The 18,587-nt window shown below is 49.7% G+C and overlaps 1 protein-coding gene across 2 annotated transcripts in view; it reads left to right on the top strand.

The window, feature by feature from the left end:
- The window catches only part of MAPK14 (mitogen-activated protein kinase 14), a 789,257-nt gene that overhangs the window by 379,045 nt on the left and 391,625 nt on the right, over positions 1–18,587 (top strand). The gene's annotated exons all lie outside the window — the stretch shown is intronic.

Genomic DNA, 18,587 nt, shown 5'->3' with positions numbered 1-18,587 from the left:
CTGCCAAAACGAACACCCACCCCACTCCAAAATGGCTGCCAAAACGAACACCCACCCCAGAGCCAAATCCGCCAAAACGGCAGTGCGGGGGCCAATTAAGGTGCAGGTAAAGGGCGCTATCTAAAAACAGCTAAACAAACAAATAACACACAAGTTATTAAAAATCACAAAGGTGAGAGCAAATGCGCGCAGAGCGCTCACGCAGCTACCTTGTCAGGGGCGGTTTCAGGAGGGACTCGCCTTAAGTAGGTGTTCCCAGGCTGCTCCTGCGCACTGAAGCGCTGGAGGGTAGAGACACCTCTATCCACACACCCCACTCCAAAATGGCTGCCAAAACGAACACCCACCCCACTCCAAAATGGCTGCCAAAACGAACACCCACCCCAGAGCCAAATCCGCCAAAACGGCAGTGCGGGGGCCAATTAAGGTGCAGGTAAAGGGCGCTATCTAAAAACAGCTAAACAAACAAATAACACACAAGTTATTAAAAATCACAAAGGTGAGAGCAAATGCGCGCAGAGCGCTCACGCAGCTACCTTGTCAGGGGCGGTTTCAGGAGGGACTCGCCTTAAGTAGGTGTTCCCAGGCTGCTCCTGCGCACTGAAGCGCTGGAGGGTAGAGACACCTCTATCCACACACCCCACTCCAAAATGGCTGCCAAAACGAACACCCACCCCACTCCAAAATGGCTGCCAAAACGAACACCCACCCCAGAGCCAAATCCGCCAAAACGGCAGTGCGGGGGCCAATTAAGGTGCAGGTAAAGGGCGCTATCTAAAAACAGCTAAACAAACAAATAACACACAAGTTATTAAAAATCACAAAGGTGAGAGCAAATGCGCGCAGAGCGCTCACGCAGCTACCTTGTCAGGGGCGGTTTCAGGAGGGACTCGCCTTAAGTAGGTGTTCCCAGGCTGCTCCTGCGCACTGAAGCGCTGGAGGGTAGAGACACCTCTATCCACACACCCCACTCCAAAATGGCTGCCAAAACGAACACCCACCCCACTCCAAAATGGCTGCCAAAACGAACACCCACCCCAGAGCCAAATCCGCCAAAACGGCAGTGCGGGGGCCAATTAAGGTGCAGGTAAAGGGCGCTATCTAAAAACAGCTAAACAAACAAATAACACACAAGTTATTAAAAATCACAAAGGTGAGAGCAAATGCGCGCAGAGCGCTCACGCAGCTACCTTGTCAGGGGCGGTTTCAGGAGGGACTCGCCTTAAGTAGGTGTTCCCAGGCTGCTCCTGCGCACTGAAGCGCTGGAGGGTAGAGACACCTCTATCCACACACCCCACTCCAAAATGGCTGCCAAAACGAACACCCACCCCACTCCAAAATGGCTGCCAAAACGAACACCCACCCCAGAGCCAAATCCGCCAAAACGGCAGTGCGGGGGCCAATTAAGGTGCAGGTAAAGGGCGCTATCTAAAAACAGCTAAACAAACAAATAACACACAAGTTATTAAAAATCACAAAGGTGAGAGCAAATGCGCGCAGAGCGCTCACGCAGCTACCTTGTCAGGGGCGGTTTCAGGAGGGACTCGCCTTAAGTAGGTGTTCCCAGGCTGCTCCTGCGCACTGAAGCGCTGGAGGGTAGAGACACCTCTATCCACACACCCCACTCCAAAATGGCTGCCAAAACGAACACCCACCCCACTCCAAAATGGCTGCCAAAACGAACACCCACCCCAGAGCCAAATCCGCCAAAACGGCAGTGCGGGGGCCAATTAAGGTGCAGGTAAAGGGCGCTATCTAAAAACAGCTAAACAAACAAATAACACACAAGTTATTAAAAATCACAAAGGTGAGAGCAAATGCGCGCAGAGCGCTCACGCAGCTACCTTGTCCCCCTTTTAATTGAGTGCTGCTAAGTTTTAAGGCTTTCTTACCCGTAGTTTTAGAGCATATGTCTGTAAAGGTGAACTCTGATCTACACTTATAACATGTGAGGGGCCTCATCATTTTATCTGGTGGTAATCAATTCTCTGATATCATGCATTAATTAGTCCCCCTTTTAATTGAGTGCTGCTAAGTTTTAAGGCTTTCTTACCCGTAGTTTTAGAGCATATGTCTGTAAAGGTGAACTCTGATCTACACTTATAACATGTGAGGGGGCCTCATCATTTTATCTGGTGGTAGTTGGCGACCACAGTTTCCCCTTGCATCTAGACTTTTTAACATTATTGACGAGAATACAGTACCTGGGTGAGTTTGGGCAGCATGGCTGGCGCTGGCCACGTTCTAGATGCGGACGGGCGCAAACGGGCTTGCCTCTGGCGCGCCGGCGGTGCGTCCGCTGCGCGTCTGCGCTGGCAGGCTCATTAAATACTATGGCCTGCCAGCCACTAGAGCACAAACTATGGCAAGATGGCGGGGCTAAAGCGGGCGTTTTCTCTTCCCGGAAGGGGGGCGAAATGAAAGTGCAAGTGCGATATGGCAGTGTGCGCGAGTGCGGGGTTCGTGGGAGCTCGAATTCAGGTAGGCAGTGGGTGTGCACCTCGATCTACCCACTGAAGAGTGAAGTTGTGGGTCAATTACTAAAAGCAGTCAAATTCATACAGTTTCCCTTCGGTGTATTTACTGTACAATTTGAATTCCCCACAAATTAAACATTCTCCCACAGTTAAAAAGAAAGTTTAAAATCACAAAGAGCAACTTACAATAAGCAGATCAAGTAATTACAAGCACTTAACGTTCACGATTCCGAAAAAAGCGGGGAAATGGTGAGACTGTCAGCCTTTCCTGACTGCTGCGCGTCCGCGCTGGCACGCTCATTAAATACAATGGCCTCTCAGCCACTTGAGCGCAAACTATCGCAAGATGTTGGGGCTAAAGCGGGCCATTTCTCCTCCCCGAGGATGAAACGAAAGTGCAAGTATTTCTTGTAGCCCTAATCTACTTTATTTTTGGTGTCAAAGAATTTGCTCTATTTGTTTTAAGTCAAGGAAAGAGTACTTTAGGGAAAGAAGTTTAAACCAAGTGGTAAAGCGAATTTTTTTAAACGGACAAATCCAAAGAAAAATGATACTGATTTCAGGAGAACATAAGACCTAGTATTCTTTAACATACTCTTGGATGCCTTCTGCAGAGCAATGATTTAGCCCATTTATACCATACAGAACTAGAGCTCCAGTGTAACAATAATAAACACGCAATAAATATAAATAAAATAAAGGTGTTAACATTTTTAAATTAAGTATTTTTAGTTTTCATCTTGGATCTGCAAGAAGATGTGGATTCATAAATATTCAACCCCCTGCCCCCCCTAGGTGTACACCTGAATGTTTGCTTTCTTGTTCTTTGTTTGACAGGGATTCACTAGTTCTTGGTTTTACTGGTGTGGGAGGGGGGGAAGGGTCATTGGTGTTGTATTGTTTTTCTCCTGTTTATTTGCTGCTCTGTTACTACACTACATCCCAACACTAAGCAGTCTTGGCACACACATAGTGATATTTCCTTGTGCCCCATGCTGTCCATCATGCTAAGGACCCCTGGGACTTAGACCTGGCATGCATACCCTGGAACATCTACGGCTTAAATAATTCTAGGAAAGGGAAACAGTTGCTATCCTATCTCAGCAGACTTCACATAAAGCTGGCGTTCCTTCAGGAAACTCCTCTTTCTTCCCCGCTAAAGTTGCAGGTTTGCATCCATCTGGGGCACTAGCAGTTACTTCTCCTATTACATTTCCTACTCTCGTGGGGTCTGTATCCTAATACATAAAACTCCCCCCATTTACATACCACAATCATATTGCTGACAGTGACTGTAGATATGTACTGGTCTCCGACACCCTGGTCAGCAAAGCAGTGCTACTTGTGAATGCCTGCGCTCCCAACACTGACTCCCCCGAATTTCACCACACAGACCTAGTTCTGATGGGAGGTGAATTTAACATAGCACACCACCCACGTGTGGATTACACCGGCCCCTCTAACACTACAAAACCTTGCTCATTGTGTGCGCAAGACCTTATTGACACATACCAACTTTCTGATTTTTCAGACATCCATATGCTAAGGGATACATGTTCTATCCGTCTCCACATGACATCTGCACCCGCATAGATTACTAATTCATCTCTTGAAGTGCCCTCCTCTGGCTAGCAGAGGTGACACATATGCCCCAGAGTGTGTGCCCAGACAGTGGCGCTTTCCTGAAAACGCTCTCCACGAAGCTGTATTTAAATCTGAACTCCTAGAGGCCATAAATGAGTACTTCAAGCTAAACTCAGGCTCTGTCACCAAAAATGCCACACTGTGGGAGGCCTTCAAGGCCTATATTTGAGGTGTCTGCATATCTAAACACTCAGGAGTTCTGAAGAGCATCCGCGGTGATCTGACCTGAGTGGAGAGGGAACTACCGTCCATTGACTCCACCACCATCGATGGCATACAGGCCTCTCGGTTGCATAGGCGCTCAATTCTGCTACAGAATTTTGGGACCTGGCTGAACTTGAAGTGCCCTACCTCTGTAAATCTGCCCACGCCTGTTGCCGCAAGAAGGGTGAAAGACCGGGCTGCACCCTAGTGTGGCTTCTACGCCCTAACTATCAAAACACCTACATCACGAGTCTTCTCACTGAGGGAGGCACGACCATTGTTTACAACACCGGTATTGCCCAGACGCTCCTCACATACTACTTCCAATTGTATACCAGATGGTCGATGGGTGGTACTGAGGCGATTGGCGGTTACCTATCCCAGACAGCTATGGCATGGCTAACGGATGAACAGCAACAATTTTTCGCAGCTCCCATCACACGTGAGGAAATCATAAAGGCAATTGACTCACTGGGAGGGTCCAAAGCCCTCAGCCTTGATGACCTCATGGGTAACTTCTACAAGGCCTTTAAACATCTATTAGTCCCACGCCTCACAGAGGTCTATGCTGAGGCGCTTGAGGAAGGCATTCTCCTGCCACCTTAAACCTGGTAAGCCAGCTCACCTCTGAGCTTCACACAGGACCCTGTCCCTCCTAAACTATGACAAAAAGATACTGGCCAAAGTAATTTCAACACGTCTGGCAGTACTCGTGGAGCTCATAATCTACCCTCTTCAGACGGGCTTTGTGCCACATCTCTCCAGCACCATTGACCTCCGTACTATATTCATGGTGCTTAATCAAATCTCATGACCCTCCCAGCTGCAGGTGCCCTCCTCAATGCCGTATAGGCTTTTGACTCCCTGGAGTGGTCATTCTTGAGGGTGACCCCAAATAAATTGGACATACCCTGAGGCTTTCGAGACCTCTTCATGCTAAGGTCTGAGGGTAAACCATCAATTCACTGATGCCTTCCTTGTCTCCAGAGGCACTTGTTAAGGATGCCCTCTGTCCCCTCTGCTTTTTAGGTCTCGGCCTGACGTAAGCAGCGCATGCGCTGCTTCGTCATACGAGGCTTCTTGGAATCAATATGATTCCAAAAGCCGTGTCCCAGCTCTGCCTTCAGTTCTCATTCGTGCGCGTCGTTTGGCGTCACAAATTATGCCAAAGGCAGTGCAATGATTGCACCTAAGGCATGCCAATCGCTGCTTGTTGCCACCCTGTCTCCTTTTAGCCACGCCCAGCGGGATTGGATCTTTTACCCGCGGTGTGACACAGTAGGTTTATTATTAGCTTGCCGCACTTTATTACTTTGATTCGGAGAGCGGTGCCCGCTTTAGGGACACCGCGCTCCGTTTATTAACTTTTTTTTTTATTGCTTTGTTTCGGAGCGCGGTGCTCACTTCAGGGACACCGCGCTCCGTTTATTTACTTTTTTTTGTATTGCTTTGTTTCGGAGCGCTATTATGGCCTTGTTTCAAGTTTGCACTATAATTATGCGGGACAGGCATGCGGGTGTGGCCTAATGTAATGTAATCGGACAATATCAGGTGAAAGCACTACGTATTCACAGCTCAGGGAGTGCTTCTTCGTATGACAAATCTCCTAATGTCACACCTGTTGCGGCTAGGGCTGCGGATGTTAGAACTGGGTAACTAGGTTAAAATCTCGGCTCAGGCGCAGCATCTTGTGATTCCGTGCAAATCACTTTGTTACCCTGTGCTTAAAAACTGTTGTGTAAGGGGAGCTGATTTCCGTGTGAACCGCTATAATGCCCTTGGTTCAAGTTTGCGCTATAATTATGCGGGACAGGCAAGCGGGTGTGGCCTAATGTAATCGCACAATATCAGGTGAAAGCACTACGTATTCACAGCTCAGGGAGTGCTTCTTCTTATGACAAATCTCCTAATATCACACCCGTTGCGGCTAGGGCTGCGGATGTTAGAACTGGGTAACTAGGTTAGAATCTCGGCTCAGGCGCAGCATCTTGTGATTCCGTGCAAATCGCTTCGTAACACTGTGCTTAAAAACTGTTGTGTAAGGGGAGCTGATTTCCATGTGAAGCGCTATAATGCCCTTGGTTCAAGTTTGCGCTATAATTATGCGGGACAGGCAAGCGGGTGTGGCCTAATGTAATGTAATCGGACAATATCTGGTGAAAGCACTACGTATTCACAGCTCAGGGAGTGCTTCTTCTTATGACAAATCTCCTAATATCACACCCGTTGCGGCTAGGGCTGCGGATGTTAGAACTGGGTAACTAGGCTAGAATCTTGGCTCAGGCGCAGCATCTTGTGATTACGTGCAAATCGCTTCGTTACACTATGCTTAAAAACTGTTGTGTAAGGGGAGCTGATTTCCATTTGAAGCGCTAGAATGCTCTTGGTTCAAGGTTGCCCTATAATTATGCGGGACAGTCAAGCGGGTGTGGCCTAATGTAATGTAATCAGACAATATCAGGTGAAAGCACTAAGCCCAGGAGTTACGCACGCGCGCGTGCTAAAAGGATGTGTTTTCAATTATTGCGCCCGTGCCTGGGCACAATAATTGAAAACCAATGTGGCCTGTGCGGGTAACCGCAAGCAATAGGCCATGGCGGAGCAAAGGCGGGACATGCACCCGCTTTTGCCCAATTGCGTGCTGTCTTTCTTAGAAAGACGCACGCCACGCAAAGCCCAATAGTCTGCCACGAAAACAAAACCACACGCAGGAGCGTGTGGTGAGATTTCAACAGCCCTTACATAAAGTCCGATTTCCTTTCAGATACAGATTTCTGGCAGTTGCACAGGTATAAGTTGCCACATATAGTAACGGTTCCTTAACCACAAGTAACATCTTTGCAGAGGGCCAACATGTTCACTGTTCTGCTGCAGGTTTATGAATCATGTGATGAGCTCACGCCACTGCAAATTAGTTTGCCTGTAGTCGAGAAGAAGAAACGCATTTATAGGGGCCTCCAAAGAGAGCGCCTGATGGCCAGTGTTATTTACCTGTGCACGTTTTAAACGCTTCCTGTCTACTGCCGGTTCTTTCCGAACGTTGAAAATGGAAAATCACTTCCATTCCAACCAGTGGAGTAGATGATTGTTTGAGGTTCCTTTATTGAGGCTCCCTGCGTAAAACACAATAGTGGGCACTTTTGGAAGTTTTTTCTCAGTACTTTCTGGAAAACTGTATGGTTTGATCTGTGCTGAAAAAAGTTTAGGCGGTTGGAAAAAAAGAATACGACTCCACTAATTTAATATGACAAACCCTAGTGATGAATATACTTATGCAAATTTGCGATGTCTTTTCTCTTGCCCTCTCTCTCTCCGCGAAATTTAACTAAGTTAATGTTCCTCGGCGAAAGTAGAAGCCCACACGGGTCCGGTTAATGGCTTAGGTATTAGCTGGCCCTAACGATGCATACAAACACACGCGTCTCTGTGGGCTGCGAGCAAAATTTATGGCGCAGGGGCTGGTTGGAGCTGTAAACAAGGAGAAAAGGCACAACTCGGCTGCTCTGCGCCACTTATTACTTCAGGGGAGCTTTTAAAAACAAGCATTAAAAATGCAATAAGTCTCGTCTTTTATTAAGTTAAAGCCATTTGCTTTGCTGTACAATACCATTAGCAAAGCAAATAGTTTTAACTTAATCAAAGGCGAGACCTATTGAATTTTCAGTGCTTGTTATTATAGCCCTGGATCTCCTGATCTGACATTTAGAAGAAAGCCATATGCACAGAGGGCTACAGTTTCGCAAAGGTACACTCACGGAGGCCACTGTCTCTATGCTCTGGAATATCCCCATAGTTGGTGTGATGACCCCCTAACTATCTTGATATTATACTTCGCAGACAGAAGTGATACGCTAAAACTGTGGCTCTGCAGTTGACAAACTTTCTATTCAGGTTGACAGACGAATCTGGCTACCCCTTTCCATTGCAGGGTGCATTGCCATCAACAAGATTATATCCCATCCTTCTTTAATCTTTTCTTAAACATCCAGATTGTATTAACTAACTCCTTCTTTTCCACCTTACACAGCCTTCTGACCCACCTCATATGGACGGGCCCCTGCCACAGAGTGAGACACTGACCCCACTGTATGTCAAAGGTGGTTTTGGTATGTCGGATCTCCGATTGTACTATCTAGCGGCATAGTGCCACGTTACCTACTACTGTTACCACTGAAATGCCAGAAGCCATACCTGAAGCCGAAGCATGTCCAGGCAGAACAACTTCCGCTGTCCTTGATTCTACCCGAGGGACTGCCATGCGAACCCTCAGATATTCACACACTCTATGATATTCTGGGTGTGGTCCAAACTCCGTAAGTACTGATCTCTTGGATTCTCCAGACATCCCCCTCAAAAACCATCCATGACTACCAGTGACACAGGAGACACTAGTACAGGGCACACTTTCTACTCGCCACCTATGCACCATGGATGACCTTTTTATAAACGGCATAGTGGACTACACATCGCATTTGAGGCCGGTAGGGCCACCTCTTCTGTGGACAAATTTGTCTGACTCTACAGCACTTTACATGAAAAATTGCCCGCTTACCTCTAGGAACCGGCAGAATTCCCTCTCCTTACTTTAGTGATATCGACTACTGACGGCACCAGGTTGGTCTCCCGCCTTTATCACCCCTGCTTAGCACTAAAGCCAATGCATGCCCTCACATCACGGGCAGAGTGGGAATGTGATCTGGGGTACCCCATTCCAGATAAGACCTAGCACTACTGCTGCACACAAACTAAATTACTATCCACCAACAGTAGGCACAAACTGCATCTTTATGAATACTGCATCGAGCATATACCACTCCTCAAGCCCTAGCGTATTTGGACCCCTCACGCTCACTCTGCTGCCCCAAATGTACAGCTGACTTTGTGCACTTAACTTGGAACTGTACCATTATACAAGCCTTTTGGGGGGCTATATTTGTCCTGATTTCTATTATGTTGGAGCATACTGTCAACCTCGACCCCCCCTCCTGGCACTTCTGGGATATGTTAAACCATTGAGCTCTGACCACAGACGATTCACTACCATGACGTTGTTGTTAGCCAAGCGGCGCATAGCCCTCTTATGGGGTAGTAGTAATGGTTTTTCCTACTGATCCATAACCTTAGAAATGAAGTATTAGTGTTTAGAAATGAAGTATTCGTGTAAAGAATTGAACTGAATAAAACTCGTCATTGAAAGAGTCTCCTTGAGAAGGAGAAAGGAAGCAAAATTGGTGTGTATATGACATATCTGGAAAACTTCTTATTAACCATATGTCGCATAATCCTACATCTGAATAGAGAGGAAGAGGGAAGATGATGTGCAAGACAGGAGCTAGAGGGCTGTACAGATAATACTACTTGCTTGGTTTAGCATACATATCTACATCATCTAATGTGCCTTTCTTCAAGGAAGCATCTGTGTACCTTTTGTCAGAGCAAGGCAGATTTACAGAGGCATGCAAACCTCAAACATTCCGTGAAAAGCCTTCACCTGGTTGGATGAACATTCAGTAATTAAGTTGCCATTTTTTAAGTTAATGTGTATAAAATCAAGTCATTTTCTAAAGGAAGTCTATTTCAGAACTGTCAAATAAGGGTATTCCAGCACTACATAGTTTACACCTGAAGAGTCTCTACATGGGAGCCTGGCTTAGCTATTGCCTTGTCATGCACACTCACCTCAACCTGTACAGTCATTTCAGCAGCTACTATGAATCTGCAGCACCGACAGACATGTAGTTTGGCTAGGAAAAATTATCTTGAAACAATAGAACAGCTGTACATTAGGCCCATCGGTAGTGCAAAAGATGTCGGAATAGGAGAAAAAGAAATGGAAGACAAATGGGTGACTGCCATAGACGGTGAGAGAATAGACACAGAGTTGAAGCGGAAGTGAAAGAAAGTTTACCTTTTTTTTTTTAACAACAGATTTTTATTTGCGCATTATAAGCAGGGCTCTGTACCCCAGAAGCCACTGCAGCATAGAGTTACATAGTAAGACCCCGCAAAGGACATTTTTAAGAAACATAACCACAAAGAAAAACAAAGTAAACACATTCTTTGATCTAAAGTGTAATCTCAGATTTGCACCCCCCCTCCCACCGCCCCCCCCCCCTCCCAAGTTGCGCTCTGTTCCCTGAAAACCGCTCACCCACCCGCACCAGGAACCACTGAAAGAAATAGGAATGACGGCCTATCCGCTCTAGTAGAGGCCCATCTCACCCGAAACGCCCCTGCACCCCCCGTGACCCTCCTCTCCCAGATTGCAGACCCCATCACTCTAGCCCTACCCTACTCCCACTGGGAAATCTTCAGTCACCGCAGGGGGCTCCAGCCACAGGTCCCGATAATCTGCCCACCGCTTCCAAATCTTATAATGCTTACGCCGACAGCCCCGGGCCACAAAAATGGTTTGTTCCAGACCCATACAGAAGTCTAGGCCATTTTTCCAGGCGGCCACCGAGGGGGCCCACTCATCCTTCCACATTCTGGCGATGTCACGTTTCGCCAAGGTAGGGCCAAGCAGCATGAGGTGCCGTTTATAAATATTACCCCCGATGCCATCCATGACGTGCAGCAACGCAAGCTGTGGCGTGCGCTGGAGCAGCCACCCCAGGACCTCAGACAAACAAGAAAAAATCCCCCTCCAAAATCGATCCAGCGACGAGCAGTGCCAAACCGTATGTAGGAATGTGCCCTCCGCACTACTACACCTGAGGCATTCCGGGGAGGCTATCAGGCCCGCTCGGTACAGACGCGCCCGAGTATATTATACCCGGTGTAAGTACTTGAATTGGACCAGGCGGAGGCGCATCGCAATGGCCGCGCCCCTAGGGGCGGCAAGGACCTCCCTCCAATCCTCCTCTTCCAACGAGCCTACATCCTCCTCCCACGCCTTCCGCAGCCTGTCCAAGGTGGGCGCACTATGGGTGACCAGGGACTGATATATCCGCGAGATCTTTTTAGTTGCAAGATCACCCATAAATACTTTCGCCTCCAATGGGCTAAATTCGGGAATGTCAGCAAGGCCCTCCAGACTAGGAGCGAGCGCATGGTGGAGCTGGAGGTAGCGGAAGAACTGTGTATAGGGGCATACCGAATTCCTCCTGTAAGTCCCGAAACGATTTAAGGGATCCATTCCTCATCACATCACCCAGAGTGGATATACTAATGTCGTCCCAACCGCCGAACCTCTGTAGCGCCGCCAACTCCGGCAGTCGTCCATTGTGCCATAGAGGAGTTTCCCCCGTTAATGTGTTCCACCACCCCATTCTATTTAGGGACTGCCGCCAAATCTGAAAGACCACCCTGGATACCTGCGGCAGCGAGCCCCGCAGCGCCGGAGAGTATAGGATTGTGTGGAGAGTATGCCGCCCCATTAGGTGTCTCTCTAGAGCGTACGCCGGGTCCCCTCGGTCGCCATACCACCACTCGTTTAGGACCAGGAGGTGCGATGCCTGATAGTACGAGAGCATGTCGGAGGTCGCCAGCCCTCCACAATAGGTGGAAAGAAAGCACGTACGCAACGCCACCCGCACCGCCCCCTGTCCCCACAGAAACTGGCCTAGCACTGAATTCACCGTGCGGAACCAGCGAGGCACGATCGGGTATGGGTGATTCTGAAGTTGATACAGTAACCGGGGAAGTGCCACCATCTTAAAGATCGCCAATCTACCGTAGATTGTCAGCGGCATACGGGACCAGGTCGTAACGTCCTCTCTGACGCGCCACATTTCGTTCCCACGATATCTCCGGCACCTCCGACAGGAAGACGCCCAGATATTTGAGTCCTCCATCGGCCAGTTGCAGCGCGGACGCCCACTCTCCCACCCCTCCCCGGCTTCCCAGGACCCACAAGGTGGACTTACGGGGGTTCATATATAACCCAGACGTTTCCCCAAAGATTCGCATTATCTCCAGTATGCGTGGTCCCGACCTGTCCAATGCTGTTAGAAAGAATAAGACGTCATCGGCATACAGGGCTATCCTGTCAGACAATCCAGGGGCCGATTCGAATCCCTGCAGCTGCGCATCTATACGTACCCATGCCGCCAAAGGCTCCATGGCGATGGCGAATAGATAGGGCGACAGTGGGCACCTCTGTCTGGTACCTCGACCAATAGGGAAGTCTGGGGAGAGCGCTCCCGCCACGCGGACTGAGGCCGTCAGATCGGTATATAAGAGCTTCACATATGACAGGAACCGAGGGCCAAGATTAAGCCGGTGGAGGAGAGCGAACAAGTAAGTCCAGCTTGAAGAATCAAATGCCCTGTCCATGTCCGCCAGTAAGAGCGCCGCCGGCACCCCTGTCCCTCGAACCGCCGCCAAAGCTGCATGGGCCCTCCGTCTATTATGCCGCGTAGCTCTATGAGGCATAAATCCGGCTTGGTCCGGATGAACCAAAGTCGAGATATGGGGCAAGAGGCGATTAGCCAGGGCCTTGGCCAGGACCTTGGCCTCAACATTCAGGAGAGAGATGGGGCGATAAGACGCATGACACTCCGGAGGCCGACCAGGCTTTTGGAACACCACCACCTCTGCATATCGCCAGTCCTGTGGGAGGCGACCGGTCTCCCTAGCCTCCTCAACTGCCGCCTGATAGTATGATGCCAGTTGTAGGTTGTAGCGACGATGAAACTCGCTAGGGAACCCATTAGGTCCCGGCGCCTTCCCGGGGTTAAGTTCCCCCAGAGCCTTACCCAATTCCTCCTCCGAAAGTGGAAGATCCAGCTGCTGGCACGTCTCGTCCGACACCGCCCTGGCCGGGAGGTCCTCCAGAAATTTGACCACTGTTGCCTCCTCAAGGCATTCCTTTGGGGCATACAAGTCCGCATAGTAGGTGGCAAAGCTTGCTGCTATTGTCAACGGGTCAATTATCAACACTCCCTTCTCGTCTAGCAACCCCGGCAGGACCTGTGGAGCAAACGCACCCTGGCAGAGCCGATGTAGCTTCTTGCCCAACTTGTCGCCCCATTGATAAATTCTACTACGCGTCGCTAGCCACACTTGGCGAGCCTCGTCCATCAGTAGGGAGGCATAAGACTGCCGCGCCAGCAGCAGCTGTCGCACCACCGGTCCGCCCTCTGTCCCCCGGCTCCGACGCTCAAGTCCCTCCACCTCCGCTTCTGCCTTGACCAACGCCTCCCGGCGCTTTCTACGGGCCGCAACGCACCATGCAATGTCTACCCCACGGAGGGTGGGCTTCAGGGCTTCCCAAAGTATGACTGCACTGGGGGCCGACCCCGCATTGGCGACCAGATAATCCGTAATCGCCTCCCTCATGCATCGCTCATATTCCGGGTTTTGCAAGTTCCACACCGCTAGCCGCCAACGAAACGGCTGCCGCCCCCTGCCCAGCTGCAACCCTACAGAAACCGGGGAGTGATCAGATAGCCCTCTAGGGAGGATCTCTGCAGAGGTTATTCGTGTAGCAATCGCCCGGGGTACAAAGACATAATCCAGACGCGAAAAGGACTTGTGTACCGCGGAGAGGTATGTATATTCCCTCTGATCACCATGCACATGTCGCCAGGTGTCCACCCAATCAAGTCTCCGTACCATGGAAAGCAATTTCGTGGAATGAGTGCCCCCCAAACCGCCCCTGGCCCTGTCCCTGTCTTTCCCCAGGTCCATGACGGCATTCCAATCGCCCCCCACCACCGCAGCTACATCAGGCATCCCCGTCCACAAAGAGAGCAGCCACTCCACCAAGGACCATTGTAAGGGGGGGGAGCATAGACGCAGCCGAGCGCAATAGATTAGTCTCCTATCTTACCCTGAAGAAATATGTACCGCCCCTGCGGGTCGAGCCACTGTTGCATATGTACATAGGGAACCCTACGGTGTATCAATACCGCCACCCCCCTGGATCCCTGTATAAACCCTGCGTGGAAAACCTGTTGGAAGCCATATCGCTGTAACCATAGGGCCCTGGAGCCTTCTGCAGGAGCGCTCTATGGGCCCGCTCCACGACGAAGCACTGAGACAGCGCCTCAGCCGGGATCCAGCTCTCCAACCACTGTAAGGAATCGCTCTATTCCACCATCCTCGCATCCCTCCGGAAAGCCCACGAAGCGCAGGTTGTTCCTCCGGGCCCGCCCCTCCGCATCCTCGACCCGGAGCGCCAAACCCTTCTGGATACTCTCCAAGCCTGCCACCTTCTGTTTGAGGACCCCGACATCATCTTCCACCCCGGAGATGCGGGTTTCCGCCTCCGTGATACGAGTTACTGCATTGCGGAGGTCCTGTCGCAGTAGCATACCATCCGCGCCCACTGCGCCAATTTTGGCATCTAGCATTTCCCGGGATTGGGTGATCGCTGCCAGCAGGGCAGCATTGTCCGGTACAGCATCCTGGGAGGCCCCGGCAGCCCCACTCGTCGCCCCCGGGCCCGTGAACTTATCGATCGGCCCCTGTTTCGTGGAGCCACCACCTCCCTTGTCCCTCTTCATGGTGAGTCGCCGCGGCCTCCCGGTGCCCCCCGAAGTATGTGGATGGGGCGCCCACACCAAAGACTTCCCTGAGCCGGCACACTGTCGACCAAGGCACTGCCCGGCCCACGCAGCAGCGCTATGAGCGGACGAGACCCCAGGCTCGCAGTTCGCCTACGAAAGCCCCAGCCCTCCACCAGCAATTCAGTTGCAACCCATGTCGCCCTTCGAGGTCATCGAGTCCCCAGGCCGCCAGGCCCCGCCAGAGGTCCGTGTACTCGCAAGGGACGCAACCCGACCCAGCCGCCGATAATAGGCCCCAGTGTCGCGATCCAAGCCAAAGCCCGTAGCTTCACACAGGCCAGCCCAACAACTGTTACACCCCGGGCACTCACAACAGCCACAAGGCCTCCGGGCGCACCGCCTATTTCCCCGTGGTCCCACCGTTCCATCTGGTCTGCTTTCCACCTCGTGGTCGCTGTAGAGCGCCCCCGACTGAGCACCCCCTTGCACCGCAAGACTCCTCCGCAGCCCGGCTCTCCCACCACGGTCGAGGCACCTCCAGGCCCGATGGCCGGTCTCACTACCCTGACTCCAATCGCCTGGATCCTTCGGTTCACTCCCACAGGGACACCCCAGCCCCCACCACCGCGGCCCGACCTAGCCGCCGAACCCCCAAATCTAGACAAATTCCCGCTATGGGGGGAAGGCCGCAAGGGGGGGGGGGCGCTTGTACCTCCTGCCGCTTCTGCCCCGCAGAGTCTAACTCCTGTCCCGGAGGGGGGCCCTCGCACCCGGAACCGCCGAAGCCGGCCCAACTCCCGGGCTCACTGGCCGATCTTGACCCACGTTCTGTGTGGGCCGGGGCGTCCCCCCCCCCCCCTCCCCTCAGCTCCTCACCGGTGTGCCAGACAAAGCCTTGTGTCGTTCTAGGGGCCGACCCGCCCCCCGAGGATCACTGCCGCCTCCAAGCCTCCCGCTGCAGCGTCCGCCGTTCCGGACTCTCCGGGACCGCTGCGCGCCTCGCGTCAGCCCCAGGGGTTGCCAAACTCGAGGCCCCGGCTGCGCCGTCGCTCACTGGGCCACGCCACACGCCCTCACCAGCGTCCGGCTTTCTTCACTCCGGCCGCCGCCTCTGGTCACCCGGCACCCTCCGGAAGGCTCCAGTGTCGCTACGCTCCCTCCAGGACTCGTCAGTGGTCCGAGGGAGCCAGGATAGACGGCAGATGTATGATGGGCTGGACGGAGCTCTCTAGCACACGTCCGCCATGTCGGCTCGCTAGACCACGCCCCCCGAAAGTTTACCTTTTTAACAGAACTATAGGCAAGTAGTGAAAAAGAAAACTTTGGTGCAACTAGAAATCTGTGTCAGAGGGTTTCTTAGTGTTAAGTAATTTATAGACCCTCAAAATCGTGTTTCTTGAAGGAGTTAACAACTAGAAGTTCATCCTTTTGTAGTTGTGGCAAAGTGCTCAATGTAAACCATTTCCTCTTGCGTTTGTCAAAGAGGTCACAATGCAGTATAAAACCTGACTCGGTATTGGGGCAGAACAGTCAGAACTGAGCAGCACTCAGAAGTATCTGACAATCAATTTCAAACCAATGCTTTTTCTTTTGAAATAAAAACTACTTGAATGCATGCACAACTGATAATATTGTACTCACGATAAATTATACACAAGATTTCAGTTAGAATTACAAATTGGAACCTTTCCTTTAGGGGATTTGCAGATTAGCCAGTATGCAAATCACTTACCCTAAAGAAATATTAAAAAAGACAACTAACCCTAAATAATATTAAGAGACAACTAACCGTTTAAATGTATTCTGCTTCTGTTATTGGTGAGATACCTTATGGAAATGTGCACATAAGCAGGCTCTCATCATAAAAAACATCAGTGGTCCTATATAGGCATATTGGAAAATGTGAAGCTTTCAACAATCAAAACGTTAAATCTACAGGCTTTGTCAAGTCATTCACAATGTAAACATATAAGCATACCCCATTCTTTTATTAATAAATCAAGCCTGTTAGAATGTTCATGTTGAAGTTAAAGCTGTCACTGTAGACACCCATCAGTCAATCAAAGCATAAATTGACATAAACATTAACTATCCTTCTCGGCTCTCACCAAGCATTTGCTTTAGCCCATCAAAACCAGATGCATAAAGTAAACCCCTTCCTATTGTAATGGTAGAGAGTTTACAATGTAAATCCCATTCCTAGTTAATTCTCCAAGCAGTTCAACGTGTAAAGCCCCTGCCTATAGTATTTGCGATGGAGTTTATAATGTGGAACCCCTTCAATGTAAAGTTACTCAGTATGTTTTTGGCAAGCAATTCAATGTACAAAAAAACTTCCTATAATATTTGTCAGAGTGCACAATGTTTAAAACCATTTCTGCTATATTAGTAGGCAGGGTGTTTGCATGTCACCATGCAAAGCCCCTTCCTATTGTATTTGACCTCCGGTCTGCATTAATAATGCCTCTGTCATTTATGGGCAATGGAACTACTTAGGCAGACTAACACAACTGTTTTCAATTAAATGCTTGTAGAGAGGATCAGTGTGCGGGGGCGGAGTCATAGTACCTGTCTTAGTACTACTTTTTACATCTCTCTTTCGGTGGTCACATAGTGAAGCTATCAAGTTGGGTCTAAAAACCAGTGAAATCGCACCCACTCACTCCCAAAAAAGCAAACACCAAAAATTATGAAGGGGGTGGGGGGGATAACCAAACCCCCTACCTGCTACAGTAATATGTGGGAATCCATGTTAGAAAGTACTTGTCTACAGGCTTTAACAAAGAATAATACTCAATCCATTGAGGTTTATTATATTAGCACAATGAATAATTCTGGTCTACCTCCTTTGTTATTTTATTTATAATAAACCGATAATACTGTAGCATCTGAATATTTTTCAAGTGAATGAATTTGGTCTTGAGCCTTGATCATTGGCTTTTCATCATAACAAATTAAGATCAACAGTTTTGAGCAAAGTCTGTCCAATACAAGCAATCTTTTGAAGCGGAAGCACACAACATTTACACAATCATATATAGTAGACGGAACGCTCAACATGGGAGGAGCCAAAGGCCCTTGTTTAGTAGTGTTTCTTAAAGATTTTTTCTGTTGATCGCATAAGGTTAGGTAACAGCTGTGCTGTGAAGCCAGAGCTAAGAAGGGTACATTACTTCAAAAAGCCTATCCAATCTGGGGAACCAGGTTCGAGTCTCGGCAAAGACGCTCAACATCCTGTAATTCTGGCCAAATCACTTAATCTCCGGTGCCTAACAAAAAAAATGAATGTGTCCTTGTGTAAGCAACTGGTGCTCATGTAAAGCGCTTTGATACCCGATACCTTTGGGTCAACTTTGCGCTATATAGAACTCCGGGGAAAGAAACAAAATGGTGATGATGGCAAAAAAGCAAATGCACTCCCATGGAGTACAAAAAGGTAATTAATTAGTGTGGAGCTGCGGAAAGATACAAGTCATCCAATCAAAAGAAAGCTAAAGAAGCTATGCTCCACATGAGGTACAAACACAAGAAGCGGAAGTATAGCCATTAAGTAAGGTGCAGGTATTCGAGATCGGCAGTAAAGGCAACAATAGTGAGTAGTAGGCTGACCCATGCCGTCTGCAAGTATAAACGTTTTCTGCAATAGGTCTTCGACAGCAAGCAGCTAAAAGCTGTCTGTGGGTGAGACCTATAGAGGAACCCACTGTAATACTGCAGAATTGCCACAAGCCAAAGAGCACGTGAGGGGAAGCGGTTTGGAATGAGGTTTGTTTGGGTGTTTCATAGTTTTACAGTCGTTAATTTTGCT

The sequence above is a fragment of the Triturus cristatus genome, chromosome 1_1, assembly GCF_964204655.1.
Source record: "Triturus cristatus chromosome 1_1, aTriCri1.1, whole genome shotgun sequence".
Lineage (NCBI taxonomy): Eukaryota > Metazoa > Chordata > Amphibia > Caudata > Salamandridae > Triturus > Triturus cristatus.
This window is presented reverse-complemented; position numbering and strand designations above follow the sequence as displayed.